General features: G+C 42.8%; 1 protein-coding gene across 4 annotated transcripts in view; it reads left to right on the top strand.

Moving 5' to 3' along the window:
• Positions 1-935: 935 nt before the first annotated feature.
• Positions 936-19,900, top strand: part of AKAP13 (A-kinase anchoring protein 13) — a 330,780-nt gene continuing 311,815 nt past the window's right edge. For 2 of the 4 annotated variants that reach the window (XM_073304195.2, XM_073304199.2), the window contains exons 1-2: positions 976-1,128; positions 16,818-17,044. The gene's annotated coding sequence lies outside the window, so the exon portion shown is untranslated. Of the gene's footprint in view, positions 1,129-16,817; positions 17,045-19,900 lie in introns of all 4 variants that reach the window. The other 2 variants (XM_073304194.2, XM_073304196.2) reach the window with 2 other exon arrangements.

The raw sequence follows: 19,900 nt of genomic DNA, 5'->3' as shown, positions 1-19,900 counted from the left end.
CCTTGAGAATTTAAATTATTTGTTTGAGGGGGAGGAGAATATTTTAAGAAGCTCAGTGATGCTGGGGGAAATCTAAAACATAAAATGGGGGAGAGGTTCTGAAATGTTACAAAATCCCAGAGTCTGGAGAGGAGTTCCCCAACTCTAACGGATGATAATTTAGTAATCTTCTATGTAGGTAAATAGTAACTTTAAAATCTGCAGACCACCTATTTTTCTACCCCATCTCTCAAAGAATTACAATATATATCAATTAGTCTCTGAGATGTAAAAACAACGAGGAGTCCTTAAGGCACCTTAGAGACTAACACATTTATTTGGGCATAAGCTTTTATGGACTAAAACCCACTTCATCAGATGCACGGAGTGAAAAATGCAGTAAGCAGTATATATATTACAGCACATGAAAAGATGGGAGTTGCCTTACCATGGGGGTGGGATCCGTGCTAATGAGGCCAATACAGTCAAGGTGGAAGTGGCCTGTTCTCAACAATTGACAAGAAGGGGTGAATACCATCAGAGGGAAAATTGCTATTGTCCTTTTAATACTGTACATCTCTGAGATGTAACTGTGTTGTCCGATGGGGAACGATGACCTACCCGCGAAAGCTCATCTCAGGACTGCGGGGCAGGAGATCTTGGGCAAGCCACTTAAGTGACCCGTGCCTCAGTTTCCCCACCTGTAAAGCGAGGAGGGTAACAGGCAAGTCACGCGGGGAGGAGGAAGCGACGCGAGGGTCAATCGATGCAAGCTGGTAAAGCGCTCTGGGAGGGGCAGGAGCATCTCCCACGCGTGAACTCCAGCCGCCCGGGCTCCCTCCCCGCCACGCCCGGGGAGCCGCGAGCCCCCGGGCCGTGCAATCAGCGCGGCCTCCCGCTCCCCCCCCCCGCCCCGCGCGCTCGGAGGAGGAACCTAGGGGGACGGAGAAGGGGGGTCTCCTCCTCTGCCCCCCCCGCCCCGCCGCCTCCTAGATGGCGCATGCGTGATAGCTCAGGGCTGCTCGTCGGGCCAGCGGAGGGAGGGAGCCGCCGGGAGCGCTCGGGTGCCGCCGCCTGTTGCACCAGCGCCCCGTGCCGCCAGCCATTGTCCCCCGCCGCTGCAGGAGGCCGAGCAGCCCCGCCCGCGGGGTGAGTGAGCGAGTTTGCGGGAGTTGGGGGAAGTACGGTTGGGGGGGGGGGGGCGCATGGGGCTGAGTCTGCGGGGGGCGGACACGTCCCTTCCCCGGGAGATCTCGGCAGAGAGTCGGGGGGGGGGGGAGCCCTCCCGTCACCGCAGAGCTGGGGGAGCCCCTCCGGCTGCAAAGCTGGGGGGCCGCCCCCCCCCGCGAGTCCCTGCGGAGACGGGGCAGCGGGGGAAGGTGGCACTGCAGGGGCGAGCCGCCCCCCCCCCCCGCCAGCTCCGGCTGGGGTACGGGCAGCGCCTGCCTTCGCTCGCGGCGCTGCGGTTCTGCTGCTGGGGGCGGGGGGTCGTTCTGCTCCTGCTTCTCCTCTGCCGGGCGGAGAGAGGCCCCTTCCTCCCCCGCGCGTCCTACCCCTCTCTCCCCGCCTCGTCCCGCTCTCCTGACCCCTCCCAGGCCCGGCCGCGTCTGGGGAGGGGGCCTGAAGGGCCCGGTTGAAAGTGCACATTGGGAGCTCCCACCAGGCGCCTGCCCAAGTCCTGACCCCCCCCCCCCCCGCCCGCGGGCGGTTCTCTTGGCAACTTTGTGTCTTCCACGAGCTGTCCCGGGCTGCGTCGATGCGAGTTGTGACGGGCTCGCAGCCAGGGTCACTCTCTAACAGGTCACTGCTGGATCGGACAGCTCTGGTCTGGGCTGCTCCTTTCCCCCCCCTCCCTCTTTTTCCCTCACTTTTCTTTCCTTTGTTTCTGCTTTTGCTAATTGCAAACATACTTTATTGTGCCCGAGCCCGAAACCACTTTTCCCTCCGCTCTTGTCTGTGCTGCGGTAACTACCAAGTTCTCTGGAGTAGTTTGAGCGATTGCCACCAGTTGTTAAATCCCTCTTATCCTGAGGAGCTATTATGGGTGCGGGAGAGAAATGCGAGCTTTGAAAGCCATTTTACTGATAAATTAACAGAATGTGGCTTTCAAAACTTTTTACCCACAGATATATATATGTGTGTGTGTGGGGGGGGAGTAGTGTTTTTTTAGAAAAATATCAATATATGTTTGTAAAATAAACTTCCTCTGTATCAAAATCATGGATGTTGTGATGTGAAATACTTAATTTCAATTTCAGTAGTACAACCAGATCGCAGTTAATATCTCCACTTTATTGCAAGGAAAGTAATCCAGGAGCTAAAACACAACCTGTTGTAATATTTGTGTTTATATGAACCTTTGAAGTTATTCGGGGGGTGAGGGGGGGTCATCCTATAGACGTGCTTCACGTTTTTATTCTGTGGTTTTTAAAGGGCACTGCACATATTTTATTCACATTTTAAAGGGCACTGCACATATATTTCGTTTCTATAGTTAAGTCAGACAGACTCTTATTTGAAAACAGTTTGTGGAATTCCTGAACAAGGGTCACAGAAGTGCTGCTGTTTCTTAACCTTTTAACTGTCAGGGTTTATTAATCCACCTTCTGTGTCCATGTTATCCCTGCAGGTCATACAAAGGAGTTGGGATTAGCAGAGACCAGTTTTACTGACCTCTCTGATTGCTTCTACTGCAGTGTCTTTTACACTGCTTCATTGTGTATCTTTTCATTCTTGCATTCAGGCTATTTTCATAGTGCTGTTTGTATGAGCATACTATACTAATTCCATCTGATACATTGTGTCACTTTTAGAGATGCCCAGGTGTTGTCTCCATGAACACATTACAAATATGATAGTAAAACACTGTCGCAGCTGTAGACTTCCTAGTTCTTCAGCCAACCATGAAACTTAAAATAAGTAGGAGATATGTGATGCAGTAGAAGTATGTTAAGCACGTAGACTATAAAGCAAGTTTAGACAGTTGGCCTGCGTTGCATGAATGTCTTATGTGCTGAGAGTTTTGAGTAATGTAATTTAATCAGTTTTAAAGGGAGAAAAAATGGTGTGGTTTCTGTTTACAGTAACCCTGTGGAGCTTGAAATCATTCCTTCTCTGGATTTTTTTCCTCTGTTTTGTACACACTGGCTATTTGTAGAGTTGCTAAGGTGAGTTAGGTTCCAGATATCCTTTTTGAGGTAAGATATTCATGAATCATTTAATGGAGGGAGTGTTTTTGTATTTCTCCCATCACCATAACATCTCACAAACTTTACTGAAGTTGACTTTGCAACATCTCTGAGGTTGGGGATACTATTGCTTCCCCAGGTATATAGATCTGAGGTATTGACTCACAGGGATTAATTGTTAACGAGTACACAACATAGGCATGGGAACTAGAGGGGCGGGGGGGGGGGGGGGAACCTGGACAGGGGTAAGGGTACCAAGGCCAGCAGCTGGAACCCCAGGCACAATGCCGGTGGCCAGGACCCTGGACGCATATTAGGCATTTAAACGTTAACTGAATACATTACCGGTAAGACTGATGCTTATCAGTTTACCGGTTAACATTTTACATCCCTACTGACTCATAGAGAATGAGTTGGTCACAGTCACACAGGAAGTCTGTGGCAGAGAGGAGAATTGAATGCCGTCCTCCAGTACATGGCTTTAACTCCAAGACTATCATTCCCCCTCTGACTTTTTTTTTCTTCTTCCCCCTCATATATCCTGTTACTCAATGAACTTTCCAAAGGAAAAAAGGCAGATTGTGGGCTGACCAATAAACCAGCCTTGCTGTGTTCCCTTAAAGAACCTTAACAAGAATATCTGTGTATCAAATATAGCTTTTAGATAGCTTATCAGATTATACTTCATGATGTGGTTATTTTGCATGTGCATGCACAGCTTGTTAACACTAAAATATTCTGCATGTTTTTATGCAGATGGTATTGGCCAGTATTGTAAAATGAGGCTAGTGGTTTTGAGATTTGGGATATTGTAGATAGCTAGAGGAAGGAGGGTCCCGTGGTTAAGGTGCTAGCTTGGGACCTGACACCTCAATTCAATTCTCTGTTCCACCACAGACTTCCTGTGTTGCCTTGCACAAGTCATCTAGACTCTCTGTGCTTCAGTTCTCCACCCATAAAATGGGGATAATAGCACTTCCCAACTTCACACCACACAGGGGTTGGGAGGGTAAAAGATCTGAAAGGGGCCTGCTTTTTCAGAGTGTGCTGCTCGGCACTTTGTAAGAGTTGGGCCTCTCTTAAGGGGACTTCAGTTGGACACCCCAAATCATTAGCAACTTCAAAAAAATATCGGTCATTTACTGCCTTGTCTACCCTTCATGTTTATGATTGAGAACATGGTAGCATTTGATCCTGAGAGGTGCCAAGCACCCACAAACTCTGGAGTTCTGCGTGCTAGCCATCTTAATTTGCATGTCCATTAAATTCTTGGCATCTCTGCTGAAGGTGATACTTGTGATGTTGGCACCTGCTGGCTAGGAACTGGACTTAGACCAGCAACTCTGTCACTGCTGCGCACGGTGAACTTGACATGTAGTGGGAAGGCTCCATACGTAATTTTTTGGTCCAGTCTCAATCCACTTCTGTGACACTGGCGTTCCCTACCCTTCCAGAATGGGGAAAAGTAGTTTCCTTGTTACTCAGGTTTTACTATGTTTACTTCAGGTTAATGGTGGTGGTTGGGGAGAACCCTGTAAAAATAGCACTTCAGCAGATGATTGAGAAGTACAAACTACAGTAAAACTAGAACAACTTGTCCTTTAGAATGCCTGTTCGCACGCAGGTGAAACAAAACCAAATGGGGAGCAAAGACAATTGATCTGTTTTCAGAACACATTATTAAACTGGAAAAGGCCTTATGCCTCCTGCCTGTTATCATTTTCCATTAAGTGACCATCTATTAAGAACCTTTCATTCTGGAAAAGAAAAGATGCAACTGTCCAAAGAAAATGGAAGCCTTCCCAATATATATATATATATATATATATATATATATATATATGTGTGTGTATGAGACCAATAAATTCACCAAAACTTGTGCTTCTGTACTATTCATTGACTTCTTCACCCTTTTCAAATTAAATGGGCTTTTGGACAAAATACTAAGTCTTCCTCCTTTCCTTCCCCCAGTGTATTTAATTTTCTTCTTCTTAGTGCAAATTGTACTACTGACCAGAATGCAGCTCGCTAAGAGGTACCTCCTGCTAAGTGTTTAGTAGTGAGATCTACTACTTGGGCAGGATTCCTAAAAGTTTCATTACATTGATCAAAAAACACCTTGTTCTCTATCTTTGGCTAGGTACTTGCTGATCAGAATTTTTTTTAACTCCATGGAGCCCTTCAACCTTTTTGTCAAAAAAAGACCATTTTGATTTGGAAAAGCTGAGATGGGGCCTCATGGGAGTTGTAGTCTGGGAGTACAATGCTTCTAGTCTCCTCTGTATGGGGGAAGGGATGTCCTGAGTGGACTGCATCTCCCAGCATGCACCATGGTCTCCGTTCTTGGTAGGATGCTGTGGTACCTCATGGGAGTCTCTGGCCATGGTTCATCATAGGACATGTGTTCCAGCTGGGGAATCCAGCCTGTAGGATTATGATAGTAGGAGGAACCTAAACCACAACTCCCAGGGGGCACCAGGGCAGCCTCTTTTAATCAAAATTTATGGTTACCATCTATAAATATTTTGGACATTGGTCTTTTATGAAAAGTCGGTTTTCCACAGAGAGCTGACACTCTTCACAAAGAATCTTACATAATCAAACTCCTAACTTTCTGTTGGAAAAATGGTGTGGACAGAAAAATTCTAGCTATCCCTAGTACTCCCTGAATAGCCAGCCACTTAATGTTTCTGATGTCATCATTCACAACCAGGCTTCTTGATCACTGCAGCTAACAGCAAAAATATGGAAACCGCTTATAAAAAGTCCTTTACTTACCTGTCTTTCTTCCTTGGCATTGACCTTTATGTGGCTTTGGAAGGCTATAACCCTCACTTAGTGTTCTTTTGGCTAGTGATAAAGAAGTATGCTGACAGCATTCCAGAACAAATATTTACATAATGAACCCATTGCTACATTCAATTTATAGAACACATCTTCTTCCCCCCGACCTCCCGCAGCATATCATATCCATTTGTTTCTTTTTAAGAGTGTAACTTCTCCTTTGACTACACGATAAAAATGCAACAAAATTTTCTAATTCATAGTGTTGCAGCTATAAATCCAGTGACGTTACACCCTCTTAGTGTTTGCATATAGTTGTTTGGAAGGTAGAATAAGTAAACTGTTCTCAGCAAATAAATCTCGGGCTCAAAGGTGTTGTCTTAACTGAAAAAAAGACATCTTTTACTATGTTAACATTTATATGAGACAAAATTGTAGCATCAACAGGCAGTTGTTTTTAAAATGTATTAGTAGGTTGAATTTAACATTAGCTTGTTCCCTTGACCTACCCTCACATGTTAAAACTATAAATGTGTTCACATCAGTTTTACCATTTGTTTAAAAAAGCAACAACAACCCGCAAATAAACCACACTTTCCCCCTAGAATGGATACACCCAAAAAGCTTAGTCTAATATCACAAGTTGATGATACAGGACGAAGGGTAGAAAGTGCAATAGCAGGTATTCTATGCTAGTCAGCATATCCACTTCTCAAAAGGTCTGGCTTTTTTCCTAACTCCTCCAACAAGATAACTGTTGAAATCTGTTGAAAGTGTCTAAAAGAATTTAACACTATCATGTGTCCCAAAGTAGTATTGCTCTGGTCTTCAAAGATCAATCTTCTTTTTATCTCTCTCTTTTTATAAAGAGACCTGATGCTGGAGAGTGTTGGGTAACTTCTATCAAAATATTGATAAGATTAAAGAGGGTAAAACTGGAGTAATGTAGATTTCTAATGGGCAGCTTTACAGAGCCAATTCTAAACCGCAGTGAAGCTGACCTGGGAGCAGCTCCAGAGGTCTTTGAGGTGGGGGTTCTGTGATCTTTGCATCTCCTTGATTCTGGAGGCAGCCAGCATGATGGGAGTGGTGCCCATCATAAACTAGAGTAGCCCCAGAGATGGCTCTGTTATACTATGTGCCGCAGCATCTCCCTGTCCAGTAGCACAGAATACCTGGAGCCACATCCTCTATGCCTAGGGCTATTAGGAATCTGTGCTACTGTGGAATCCCTCTTGTGGTTGGAGAAGTCTGCCAGAACTATGGGCCCTGTACAGCTTCACAGCTGGTATACAGATGCCTTGGCAGAGGTCTGACTCAAAGCCGATGTTGGTACTTTTTCCTGTATATATTTTAATTCATAGGATAATCCCCTCCCATAGAACTAGTGTATGTTAATCTTTCTCCTCCAAGACAATCTGAGATCCCTATTTTTGCATTTATATTTTCTGTTGATTTCTGTCTTCTATAAACATCAGTAATTCCTGTTCTTCACACCATCTCACTTTTTCAAAATTGGCCAGCTTGCTCTTCATTCCAAAAATAGCTTTTCTATGATGCTGTCGTTACCATGTTAGTAATAAATTCTTTCCCAAATAAATGTTCCTGCCCTTCCAGTGTCAGAGAATAACTCTTGGCAATAGTAGACATAGTGAGTTATCTTGCAACTTTTTCTCACCTGGTTAAGCGTTGCATGACTTTTCCCATTGATTTGCATGGAACTTCTTGAATGACGAGGGATTACTCACATCAGTAGGAATTGCAGGACCAAGCCAACGAGAGAGATCCAGTTCAGCTGTTCTTTGTGAGTCCATTTAATTTAAACAGATCTGGTAAGGAACATGTAGCTGGCATCAGTCTGCGTTTTAATTTTCAAGCATTTGTGAATTCATTTCTACAACATAAATATAATAATAGAATAAGAAAAATTTTTAATGTTTGGTGCTTGCCAAAACATACACCTGTAGCTACTGACTGCTTCTAATCTTCATTACCCTGTCTCCTGGACCTTGATTTGGTGGTCAGTCAAGTTTGTGGAAGATGTTAAATTGCATCAGCCTTAGAGCGGCAATTTTTGGCTTGAAATTTTCCCAAATGTATGTTTTATTTCTAAACCCATCTTATAGAGACTGTGTAAACTTTGCAACATGAGTACTTTATATTATATAGAGTGTAGCTTGTTGCAAGGCCAAATTCCACTCAACCTTTCTCCTGTATTGGTGGGAATTAGAGATTTTTCTCTTAAAGTACTTAGTCGTTATTAATCTGTCCTTGAGGGGGAGAGAACATAGATGACTGTTTAGATGTAGAGAAGGAGGGGAACTTTGAGATGACACATTCTTTATAGGGTTGATATGTTGTGGTCGTTTTAGAGTACAGCACAAGGGATTGTGATATTTAAAGTCTTATGCCAGTGAATTCTCAGTGTGCCCACATTGGAGTTCTGCATGTAGGTACATGCTTTTATCAACCAGGCCTACTGCAGTTCAAAACAGTAAGCATTTTTAAAACCTGTTGTACACTTCATAATCTCATCTAAGTTCTTATATCCAAAGCTTTTGGCAAAATTAGTCAGGAGGGTAAATATCTCTGGTGTAACTGCTGTATAAAACTCAATGTTATCATTAATAAATCTCTGACTAACAAGAAAGTATTGGGCTATACCAGAACTGTTTTAAACAATCCCCTGCCTTCAAAATGGATTCAAAAATATGGATTCAAACTTTCCTCCTTTTAGGGCTAACACACACCTGATGGCACAGGTGCTGACTGGCTTGATCTTATTCTTGCCATTATTCTTGTTGCAAATTTAGGGATGTCTAGTAGAATTGGGAGCATGGGGAGTCTTTAGAGAGTGGTAGAATGTTGCTATGATCCTTATGAGAAGGATCATTTTGTCTGGTAATGGTTTAACTGATTGCACACTCATGAATAAGGCAAAGGGACCATGTTTGGGATGCATCTTAGTACTTGAAGCACTGCTCTGAAAGTGAGTCTAGTTCTGTTGATGAAAGCGTCACACATACCATAGTATTCAGCTTCCCCCCGTATTTCCGAGCATTTGCCTGTCTTCTGAACATCAGGGTAAATTTTGGGGCTGTAATTACTATTAAGGAAAACAGATTTGTGGGGGTGGGGGATGCAGAAAATGTAGGCTTAATGAAGAGAAAGGACTGCTCACTATGGCCTTACTTTCCTTTTGAATTGCCTTTGGGATGCTGAAATCTCAGGAAATACATACTTGTGGTTGGGATAACTAATGTTTGGATGGGGATGGGCAAGGGGAGAAGTGCTTTTGTGGAGGAGAGGGGAATTAAAAGGGAATTTAGAACTTTTGCAAGGGGCAGAGAATTATTCTTACCCTAAAACTATTAATCGATGATTCTGCATTGTGAAAGTCTTGTTTTATTGCCCAGTCTGACCCACTGCCTGCATCACTGGATAGCGTTTTTTACAACCTAAGTGGCTTTCAGTGATGCCTCACTGGAGACATACCTGACAGGTTCTAATGTTCTGTGAAAGGCTGGACTAAGGGACTTACAGCATTTTGAACAAAAGGGATTAGAAATTACCATCAGCAGTCATTTGTAGATTTTTTTTCTTTTTTTAATTTGTGCCATGTAGTTTAAACATTCTGGGTTAGGGAAAAAATGCCTGAATGTCCGGAGCATTTCCCACACCACAGAGCAGATATGAACAATGGAAAACCCATTAAAGTAGCCTAGATTTCCTCAAAGGGAGACTAGTTGTCAACCCAGCCTCCCTCCTTTTGTTTGAGTTCATAGACATGCCTACATACAATCTGTGTGTGTGGCTCTGCAGTATTGAGGGGATAGGAAAAATCTGCTTTGGGTCCCTTTAGATACTGAGTGAATTTTCTATATTAGATAATGTAGGCCACATCAGCATAATTTTATGTAAAGGTTTCCTCTGTGTTGTCAAGCTCTCGATGGGATTTGGATCATCCACAGTTGGGAACCAAAGGCAGCCCAATTCCTGAAAGGCTTTTGGTGATAAGTTGGAGTGAAGTAGTATTAGATGTCCAACTATCTCTGGGAATTCTGCACGGGGCACTCTTGAATAAAGAGGGGGTAGATGTCAAAATAACAAATAAAGGATGACTTTTAATGGGACATGTTCACCATGACTCCTAACAGCCTTGGGGTAGCAGTATTGAGGTGCAACCTGATGAGGACAAGTGAAATGTCCTGGGAAGGGAGATTCTGTTCCAGGTGGATTAATTTGTGCCAATATTAAAAAAAGACACTCAGCCTCTGAATGGTAGCCTGATGAAGCAGGTGAAATGTATCTCTCAGAATATCTCGGTGGGTAGGAAGGAAGAAGGTTTTAATACAGGGCTGGACAAATAGATTGGTACACAATCTGAGCCTGGCCACCACAGTACCAGAGAGAGAACATAGTCAGCGAATGGGTTGCTAACCACTAGAAAGCATAGTTACATTTTGGGGTTGTATCCTTTCAAAAATAGTTTGGAAATGAAATAGAGGATTTTCCATTGAATGGTTAGCTTGGAGGATAACAAGCAGGTAGCTCATACACAGAGGTAACATGGGACTCTTCATCTCAAAGGGGATCCCAAAGTGCTTTAGAGACTATTTGTTTCTCTTGCTTGCAGGGCAGGAAGCAACCATTGTGCTGGTCCATGACTGGGGCTCCTAGTTGCTATGGTAATACAAATAATAATAACTAGCCCACTGCATGCTGCACAACAATGGGAACAGAAATCTTGGCCATATCCCCTGACAGAATCTCTTATACTTATGAAAAATACCTGTAGATCTTTAATGTTCTTGGTTCTTTCGATGTCCCTTAAAAATACTTGCTCAGCATGATGGACTTTGTAGCAAATTGTAGCAAGGGCGGTTTAGGTTGGGCATTAGGACAAACTTCTTGTCAGGGTGGTTAAGCACTGGAATAAATTGCCTAGGGAGGTTGTGGAATCTCCATCATTGGAAATTTTTAAGAGCTGGTTAGACAAACACCGGTCAGGTCTAGATAATACTTAGTCCTGCTGTGAGTGCAGGAGACTGAACTAGATGTTCTCTTGAGGTCCTTTCCAGTCTCGCAGTATTATGGTTTTATGATACTCCACTTATCTACCTTCAAAGGACTTGCGTGGGCTCTGCTGTGATTTGTTCTTGTGAGTCAGAGGAGTCTAGGTATTCTGTGACTGAGAGTTATGCTACTGAGCTCTCCCCTGACCCAAAATGCCCGTAAAGCTGTGTAGAATGCCCTGCTCCTCCTCACCAACTCTTTGACCATGTATTTGGATCTGATGGGGATGCTATCAAAGCGGCTCTCAGTGCTGTTCTGTTCTTATACTGTGCTCATCGCTGTAGTATTGCAGTGCCTTCCAGGAGTTCATTTAGCAATGTGACTAACTTCTGTTGAGCAGAGTTTATTCTGTCTTCGTGGGTAGAAGTGTGTGCAGCGGCGTGTCTGCTTTTGGAGGTGGTGGGGTGTGTGTGTGTGTGTATTTTAGGGAAGACAGGCTGAAGAAGTGCACCTGGGAGTAGAAGGTGATGAGGTTTGTGATGGGCTTCCTGGGGCAATTCATTCTACAGTCTTGGACTGGCCCCTGAGACAGCTCTGTCTCCCTCACAAGATGAGCTTTCCCTTTATTGTGAAAAGTTCTTTTATGCCTGACGAGCGTAGCTGTTGATCACGATATCCTGGAGCTTTAGTCAATGTTTTTCATTCTCTGGGCATAGAGTGTCTTTGAAGTTAAGGACCAAGACCTTGAACTTGATTCAATATTCTGTGGGAAGCTGGTGTAGGGAGTGGAGGGCTGGCTTGATGTGCTTCTGGGAGCCTGTGTTTCTGAAGAGATGTGCTGCAGCCTTCTTTACCTGTTGGACTTAAGCCTTGAAGTCTTCATGCCTAGGTTTATTGCATTGCTCTAGTCTAGCTGAAAGTTGACAAAGGCATGAGTATCTGAGGCCCGGTCATCATCTGTCCAGGATAGGATGGAGTCTCTAGGCAGCTGGAGATGGAAGAAAACATTACCCTCAGCTGTTGCTATGTGACAGCTTAGCATTTGCAACAACTCCATAGAGTGCTCCTAATCTGCAGACTGAATTAACTAATTGTGGGTGCATCTCTTCCGCCAAAACAGGCTTCACCAGGGGTGCAAGCTCTTCAGAATATTTTCCTCTGTCCATTAGCATAACTTATGGCTTGCTCTAGTTCAGTTTAAACCAGCTGTTCTTCCTCCATGAGCTGATTTTTGTCCACTGGGTCATTTTGGTAGGAGTGGTATGGTCATATATGGTGAAGGATACAGAGAGCTGTGTGTCACTCTGTGCTTGATTCAGGGCTCTAATTTAGTACTTCATACAGGAAACGTACCCTCTGTTATCATGATGGGCGAGAGCCTGAATGCAGTTGTCTGACTCAATGGTTTGTGCCCATGCCTGCTGAGGAATGTGTGTAATATCGGAGCAGACTTTGCTGTTGAAGTGTTGGCTCTTTTTCACCTATCTACATAAACTCTGCGATAGGACTGTGTGTAGGAAAATAAGTTGTTTTACCTCCCCCACCCACATTTAAAGTACTGTATCTAATGGTTCAAAAGCCAGGAAATCAATCAAAGTAAAGCTTGCTCATGTGATTAACTTGTAGTGTTTCCTGTGGGGTTTTTGTTTGTGTTACAGCCCTAATGTTTAACTAGTTTTGTGTGCACTTTTCTTTTTTGTGAGATTTTATTTTTTCATCCATCTGTTTAGAAGAACAGGTTCTCCCCATTTCTGATAGCCATGAAATTATTTTCCCAAGGGAATAGGAGAGAAGGAAGATTATGGGAAACACCAAAGGGGGAAATCTAAGAATAGACTTGTTTTTGCTGATGGTATGCTAACGTTCATTATAAACCTATTACTACCCTTCCAAATGTCCTTGAGCTCTGAGAGCTTTGCAAAACTTCTTGCATTTCAAATTCACTTTGTTGGAGGTGCTTCCTCTGAGTAAAACATGCATGTGTAGAAAAGGGGTTGTGAGACAGTTGGCATTTAAATATGAAGATGCCTCTATTAAAAATACTTGGAAACACATGCATCTCATGTTAGCTGGACTACCTGTGGGAAGTACATTATACTCATCAGTCGCCCGAGTTAATTAGCAACATGAGTTAATGTGCTTTGTATCAAGTTTCTTTTAAAAACAATGGAGCTGGCGAATGTTGCCCAGAAACTGGAAACTGAAATCTTCTCTGAATCAGGTGAAGCGTAGAAAAGTGTAGTGCAAGGTTTCTTGCTTTCTTTAGGGGACTCCTGACCTCTGGGGGTAAGGATGCGGAGAGAGGGAACACTTCTAGGGGCGCTCTCCGTGCCCACCCTTTGCTTGGTTTCTGCTGAATCAGCTAGTAGCTGTGATTGGTTTCTTCGTATATGAACACCTGTGCACTAGATTAAAATCACCAACCCATTTTACCTGGTTCTCTTGAACAGCTCTCAGGAGGTGGTAATAATTTTCAGATACTGCTAACCTGTGCTCGTTCTCTAACTGCACTTCCTCATTATTATTATTATTTTTTTTTAAAACCCTCCACTTTGGAAATAGATTGATTTTCTTCACTGGCTACTCCTTTCAGGACAGGTGGAACAATAACAAAAGCTACTTGAACACTGATGAATAATAGGTTGAAACTTTGCCTAGTGTCATAGCAGTATGTCCATAAATAGCATTACTGTCTAGCAAGTTTCCTTTAGCAAAGGAAGTGCGCCACTGTTACAAAATGAGCTAAAGGAGGGACACCTGCAGTCCATAAACATTAAGGCTATAGCTTTTGTACTTGAAGCATAGACCTTTCAAGAATATGAGCATAATCGATTATGGACCGGATCCTTGACCCAGGTCCTCTTCCTCCCTTCCCCTCCCCTCCCATTGGCAACTTTGTGCCACTCAGGCGGAATTTGCAGGAGGCATAAAGCTAGTGTGGCAAGCCCTACATCACCCTCTGTCAAGGTTCCTTCTCCACTCTGAACTCTAGGGTACAGATGTGGGGACCTGTATGAAAACCCGCTAAGCTTATTTTTACTAGCTTAGGTTAAACTTCCCCAAGGTACAAACTATTTTACCTTTTGCCCTTGGACTTTATTGCTGCCACCACCAAGCGTCTAACAAATATATAACAGGGAAAGAGCCTGCTTGAAAACGTCTTTCCCCCCAAAATCCTCCTCAAACCCTACAGCCCCTTTCTTGGGGAAGGCTTGATAAAAATCCTCACCAATTTGCATAGGTGAACACAGACCCAAACCCTTGGATCTTAAGAACAATGAAAAAGCAATCAGGTTCTTAAAAGAAGAATTTTAATTGAAGAAAAAAAGTAAAAGAATCACCTCTGTAAAATCAGGATGGTAAATACCTTAGAGGGTAATCGGATTCAAAACACAGAGAATCCCTCTAGGCAAAACCTTAGGTTACAAAAAGACACAAAAACAGGAATATACATTCCATTTAGCACAGCTTATTTTATCAGCCATTTAAACAAAACAGAATCTAACGCATATCTAGCTAGATTACTTACTAAGTTCTAAGACTCCATTCCTTTCCTGTTCCCTGCAAAAGCATCACACAGACAGAGAGAACCTTTGTGTCTCCCCCCCCCCCTCCCCCCAAGCTTTGAAAGTATCTTGTCTCCTCATTGGTCATTTTGGTCCAGTGCCAGCGAGGTTATCCTAGCTTCTTAACCCTTTACGGGTGAAAGGGTTTTTCCTCTGGCCAGGAGGGATTTTAAAGGTGTTTACCCTTCCCTTTATATTTATGACACCCTCTTATTACTTTTCTCCTCATCTGCCTGGCGCAGCATATCATGGCAGGCTGAGGATAGAATGGAGTATGGACAGAGTGGACAGTGCTCTGTGGTGGATGAAACTGTACCCTGGGCGACTGTTACAACTGCCGTAACTTAAACTGTTGGTCCAACTGGAGCCTGGCATGACTCAGGATTGGGGGAGTACACAGACAACTCCCCACTCCTGTCCCTTTGGGTCATGGGCCAAGCACACCACAGCCAGATCCAAGAATGTGGCATGTTTGGGTCTTGGGTTTTTGACTCACAGCACAGTTGGTAAGGTGAAGCATGATCTCCTTGTTTGTCAGGTAAGGAGTTTTGTGATCTGTTTGATTGGGAGCAGGGCCAGCTAAATTTTAACCTTGATTCTCATTCTGTCAGTGTGTCCCTGGCTCCAGTCCAACAGACCAGAAAGAGGCAAAATTAAATGTTTAAGTTCAAGATTCGGAGTCAGAATGAGGAAGGCTGTTTCCTACTCCTTAACAGTAAAATACTGCATATAAGTACTCTTCTGTCTCTCCTTATTTTCCTTTTTTAAACGGATTGTGGCATGATTATTACTTGATGTCGAGAAATGTAAATAACACCAAGATAGTGAACTGCAGCATTCCAGAGTCCTTAGCAGCATTCTTGAATTGAGATATCTGTCTGCGATTCCTGTCCAGCTTCCTCCACTCACACAGCCATTGGGTTTAAGTACCTACCTATCTACACAAACAAGGCTTCAGAAAGGATCTCCTTATATGCTGTAGGTGCTAGTGACCCGTTCTTCTTTTAACTACTGTACATTTAAACAAATCAAAATTGAGAAGTCTTAGGGCAGTATTAAAAGAATGTGATTCTTGTTATGAGAAAGTTCTTCGTAGTCATTGGAGCACACCGTGTTCTGGTACCATTCTCTGATAAGTCTAAGATCTGTGCCTTTATGGGAATAAGGGTGTAAAATGCAGTACCTGACTTAAAGAGCTAATAAATCAGAGTGTTAATCTATTGCTCTTGACGCATTCTGGCTCTTCTCCCACTCTGTCTCTCACTTTCACTGCATTCTCAGACCACAATCCCCCAGTTGGCCTTGGTGTGACAAAGGTATAATTACAGCTTGTCTCTCCTATTTGTACTATGTGAATAGGCATTGACAGGATAAATTTAACAATTGCAGCGGGATCTATCCATTTAAAGGACTGTAGAGCTGTGGTAAAAACTGAATTTCTAAGGCATGAAATCACTTGTTGAATGGGAGGGGAGGGTGAGATAAAAGTCTAGGAATTAGTGCAAAGAAGAGTAGGAAATCACTATGATTATTTTGACAGGTTTCAGAGGAACAGCCGTGTTAGTCTGTATTCGCAAAAAGAAAAGGAGTACTTGTGTACTAGATAAGCTATTACCAGCAGGACAGTGGGGTGGGAGGAGGTATTGTTTCATGATTTCTGTGTGTATATAAAGTCTGCTGCAGTTTCCACGGTAAACATCTGATGAAGTGAGCTGTAGCTCACGAAAGCTCATGCTCAAATAAATTGGTTAGTCTCTAAGGTGCCACAAGTACTCCTTTTCTTTTTATGATTATTTTGCTTTCTGTTTTTTCTTTAGTGAGGGTAGGTGGGAGACATAGGTTAATAGTGTTGTTTTTTTTTAAGTGGAAACTTTAACCAAAATACAAGTTAAAAGAAAATTATATATACATCATGGGAAGATGAGCTATTTTACAACTTAATGTACAGTGGTGATGGAGAGAGATGATTGCAGCCTGACCTTCAGAGTGAACAGTACACTGCGATGGCTCAAAATCTCTGAAGTCAGTAGGTTATTCGGAACAAGAGAAGCAGGATGTAATCTACGTTAGAGCTGGTTGAAATTTTGCAAATGACATTTTATTTTAAATGGCTTTTATGTAAATTGGAAATTTCCACAATTTGTCTTTTTCTACATTTTTCATGTTTTTGATTAAATGGGGACAACCATAATTTTTTTAATAGTTTTTTTCAACTTATCTTTTCTCCTTCTTTGTCTCCCTTTCTCTCCTTTTCCCCCTCTCTGCCTTCCTTTTCAATGGCAAGTCGCAAGGGGACCAGGAACAAAGAAAAATGGAAAAATTTCAAAAGCAAAAATTCTGATTAACTCTTTTTGTGGAAAAACTAAAAGAAAGGAAATATTCCTTTTTGAAACCCGGGAAACAAAAATTACTGCAATTGTTTGTGCATCCCTCCTCCAATTTTCAACCAACTCTCTGGCAAGTTTCTGAGGGATCAAATAGAAGCTGTAAAGGTCTTCAAATAACAAGCTGGTGAGATTTTGTACATTTTAATGTTTGTTCTGAATTAAAATGACTGCAATGATTCAGCTGCATTTGTGAGATTGCGTATGGTTTTTTTTTCTGTTTTCAGTTGATTTCCTTCACAATAATATGATTTTGCATGTTAGCAAGGAAGGAAATATTTATTGTTATAGAAACACACCTTGCATGAGACAAAGAAACAAGCTTTAGAGAATTTTGTTTTTTCCCTTCTCTTGAGTCATTCTGAAGGAAATACAAATGATTTTGCATGCCACAAAAGGGTGGCCACTGTAATTTATTTTTCTAGCATTTGCGCTGAGCTTTTTAGCAGGTCGAGTACTAGCTTGCTCAGGCAGAAATGTAATAATATTACACTTCGGAGTGAACAGGAAATCTGCAAACAGCCACAATGCCCTGCTGCAGGTGCGTGTATAGTAGGGCAGGTTTTCTAATGGCAGAACAGTCAAGAAAATAAGAGCAAAACTTATAGTAAATAAATTTGTCACAGAAAAGTAGATGGAGGAGGGTTGAGTTAGGCATTTGGAGGAAACCACAGCAGTAGGTTAAATGCAAAATAAAAACCTGGTTTCAGCAGCTGTGCTAGCGATGAAGCTACTCTCTGCAACCTTGACTTCCTAGCAGTGAATTTTTTCTAAGCTAGCTTTTTCTGCCAGCTGTCTTGGTATTTGCTTTAAGGTCAAACCTTGCTCTCTTTACATGAGTGACTCTTCCGCTGTTGTAAGTAGGCTAGTTTTTCAATATTAGTAATGCCGTATTTGTGACTGCTTCCTCTTACTCCCCACCCCTCCAAAAACTCATTGTAACTCTTGTGGTGCTAAAAATCATTCTTGTGGAGTATTAGCTGTGTACTGTTAAAGCAGCTGGTGTGTTCCTGCAGTTCATGTGCTGTGAGTGTTAATTCATTAATGTTTGGAAAGTGTTTTGAACTCCTTGGATGAAATGAGCAAAGGAAATACAAAGTATTGTTCAAGTTAGATGAACATTGCCAAAGCTGGCTACACTTAATCTATTGGGAAATTGACATCCCCTACTTTTTATTTATATAGCACCACAAGTGTGGAACTGTATAGGGGGAAGTGCTGCCAAACAAATAAATAAGGCCTTGCCTCAAATGTCTAACAGCCTCTGTCAGGGGACAAACTGGTACAGCATGGACTGCACTAAATAAAAATGGAGGGGTGCAGGTTATCATTGTAACTGGAAAGCATCCTGGAATGGCTGTGTTTTGAAAGTGGGGTCTTGGCATATATTAACTGTGAAGATGTACCAGACCTAAGAAGCAGAAAATAATGCAGCAGAAAGGAAGGAAGTGGTTAGGGGGGCAGCTGAGTCAGAAGCAGGAGATAGGCAGAGCCACACTTCGATCACAATTCCATTTTAAAGCTTTTATCTTTAAGGAATCCTTCACTTTTTTCTTTTTTCCCCCCCTTTCAGAAGAAGTCATTCCTTAGTCTGAGTTTGGGAGATGTTAGTACGTACATGGAAAAATGCATACAGTTCTAGAAAACCTTCAGAGGCATGATGTAAGGTTGAAATGCACAGTATAACAGTATCCAAAGTAAAGGGTGAAAATGCACTGGGAAATTGGCTTGCCACCCCCGATGTGTATGAGCATCTCTGGTGTGTTTTCTAACCTTGCTAATGTCTTCCCTTAAGTATTTTTTTCTTTCAACCCTTGATGTTCTCTTAAAGTAGTTCTTGTGTAAATACTGAATTAAAAAAGGACTTCTCAAATATTTTATGAAAAATGTTATTCTCTCTCTGTGTAGCAACAATTGTAGGGAGGTGATGTCCTGTCAACAGTAGTGGTATCTTGGCAATCTAACATTTAGCTGTGTGTGTGTGTGTGTGTGTGTGTGTGTGTATATGTATGTATGTGCATGTAATATATATATATACACACACACACACACACACACACAAATAAAAATAAAATTTTCAGGGGTAATTATAAGTTACTTTGAGACACAAGTAATATGTTTTTAGTTGCAAAAAATGTATGTTCTCTGCTGCCATCCAACGATGTTTTTAGAAGTATACAGTAATAATTAGAGTTGGATGAATAATGCAAACAATTTCTCGATAGTATTTGTTTGAATTCTTAAATGAACTCTGGTAGCCTTTTTGGGCCCTTTTTTGTTCACATCCCATGCATGCTAGAATAATTGAGTTTTACTAGCACAACTGTTATGGAAAGCAAATTTCAAAGTCTTCTGTATGATTTTATGTGGAAACAATACATTTAAAATTTCACATGCACTTTCTTATGCCAGAATACTCATGTTCATTTAATTAGGGAAGAAAAAAAAATACGATATGACTTTTATCTGAGCAATCTATACTAAGCAACACAGCGCACATTTCAAATTCATGATCAGTATACATCAGGGGTGGGCAAATGTTTTGGCCCGAGGGCCACATCTGGGTATGGAAATTGTATGGCGGGCCATGAATGCTCATGAAATTGGGGTTCAGGAAGGGGTGAGGGCTCTGGTTGGGGGTGCAGACTCTGGGGTGGGGCCAGAAAAGAGGAGTTCAGGGTGCAGGAGGGGGCTGGGACAAGGGTTTGGGGTGCTGGGGGGGTGAAGCCTTCGGATGGGGGTGCGGGTTCTGGGCTGGGGTTGGGGACGAGAGGTTTGGGATGCAGGAGGGTGCTCCAGGCTGGGACTGAGGAGTTTGGGGCAGGGATGTAGGCTCTGGGGTGTCTACCTCAAGCAGCTTCCGGAAACAGTGGCAAGTCCCTTCTCCAGCTCCTATGTGGAGGCGTGGCCAGGAGGCTGTGCACGCCGTCCCGTCCGCAGTCGCTGGCCCATCAACTCCCACTGGCTGCAGTTCCCGGCCAAG

The sequence above is a fragment of the Lepidochelys kempii genome, chromosome 10, assembly GCF_965140285.1.
Source record: "Lepidochelys kempii isolate rLepKem1 chromosome 10, rLepKem1.hap1, whole genome shotgun sequence".
Taxonomy (NCBI): Eukaryota; Metazoa; Chordata; order Testudines; family Cheloniidae; genus Lepidochelys; species Lepidochelys kempii.
This window is presented reverse-complemented; position numbering and strand designations above follow the sequence as displayed.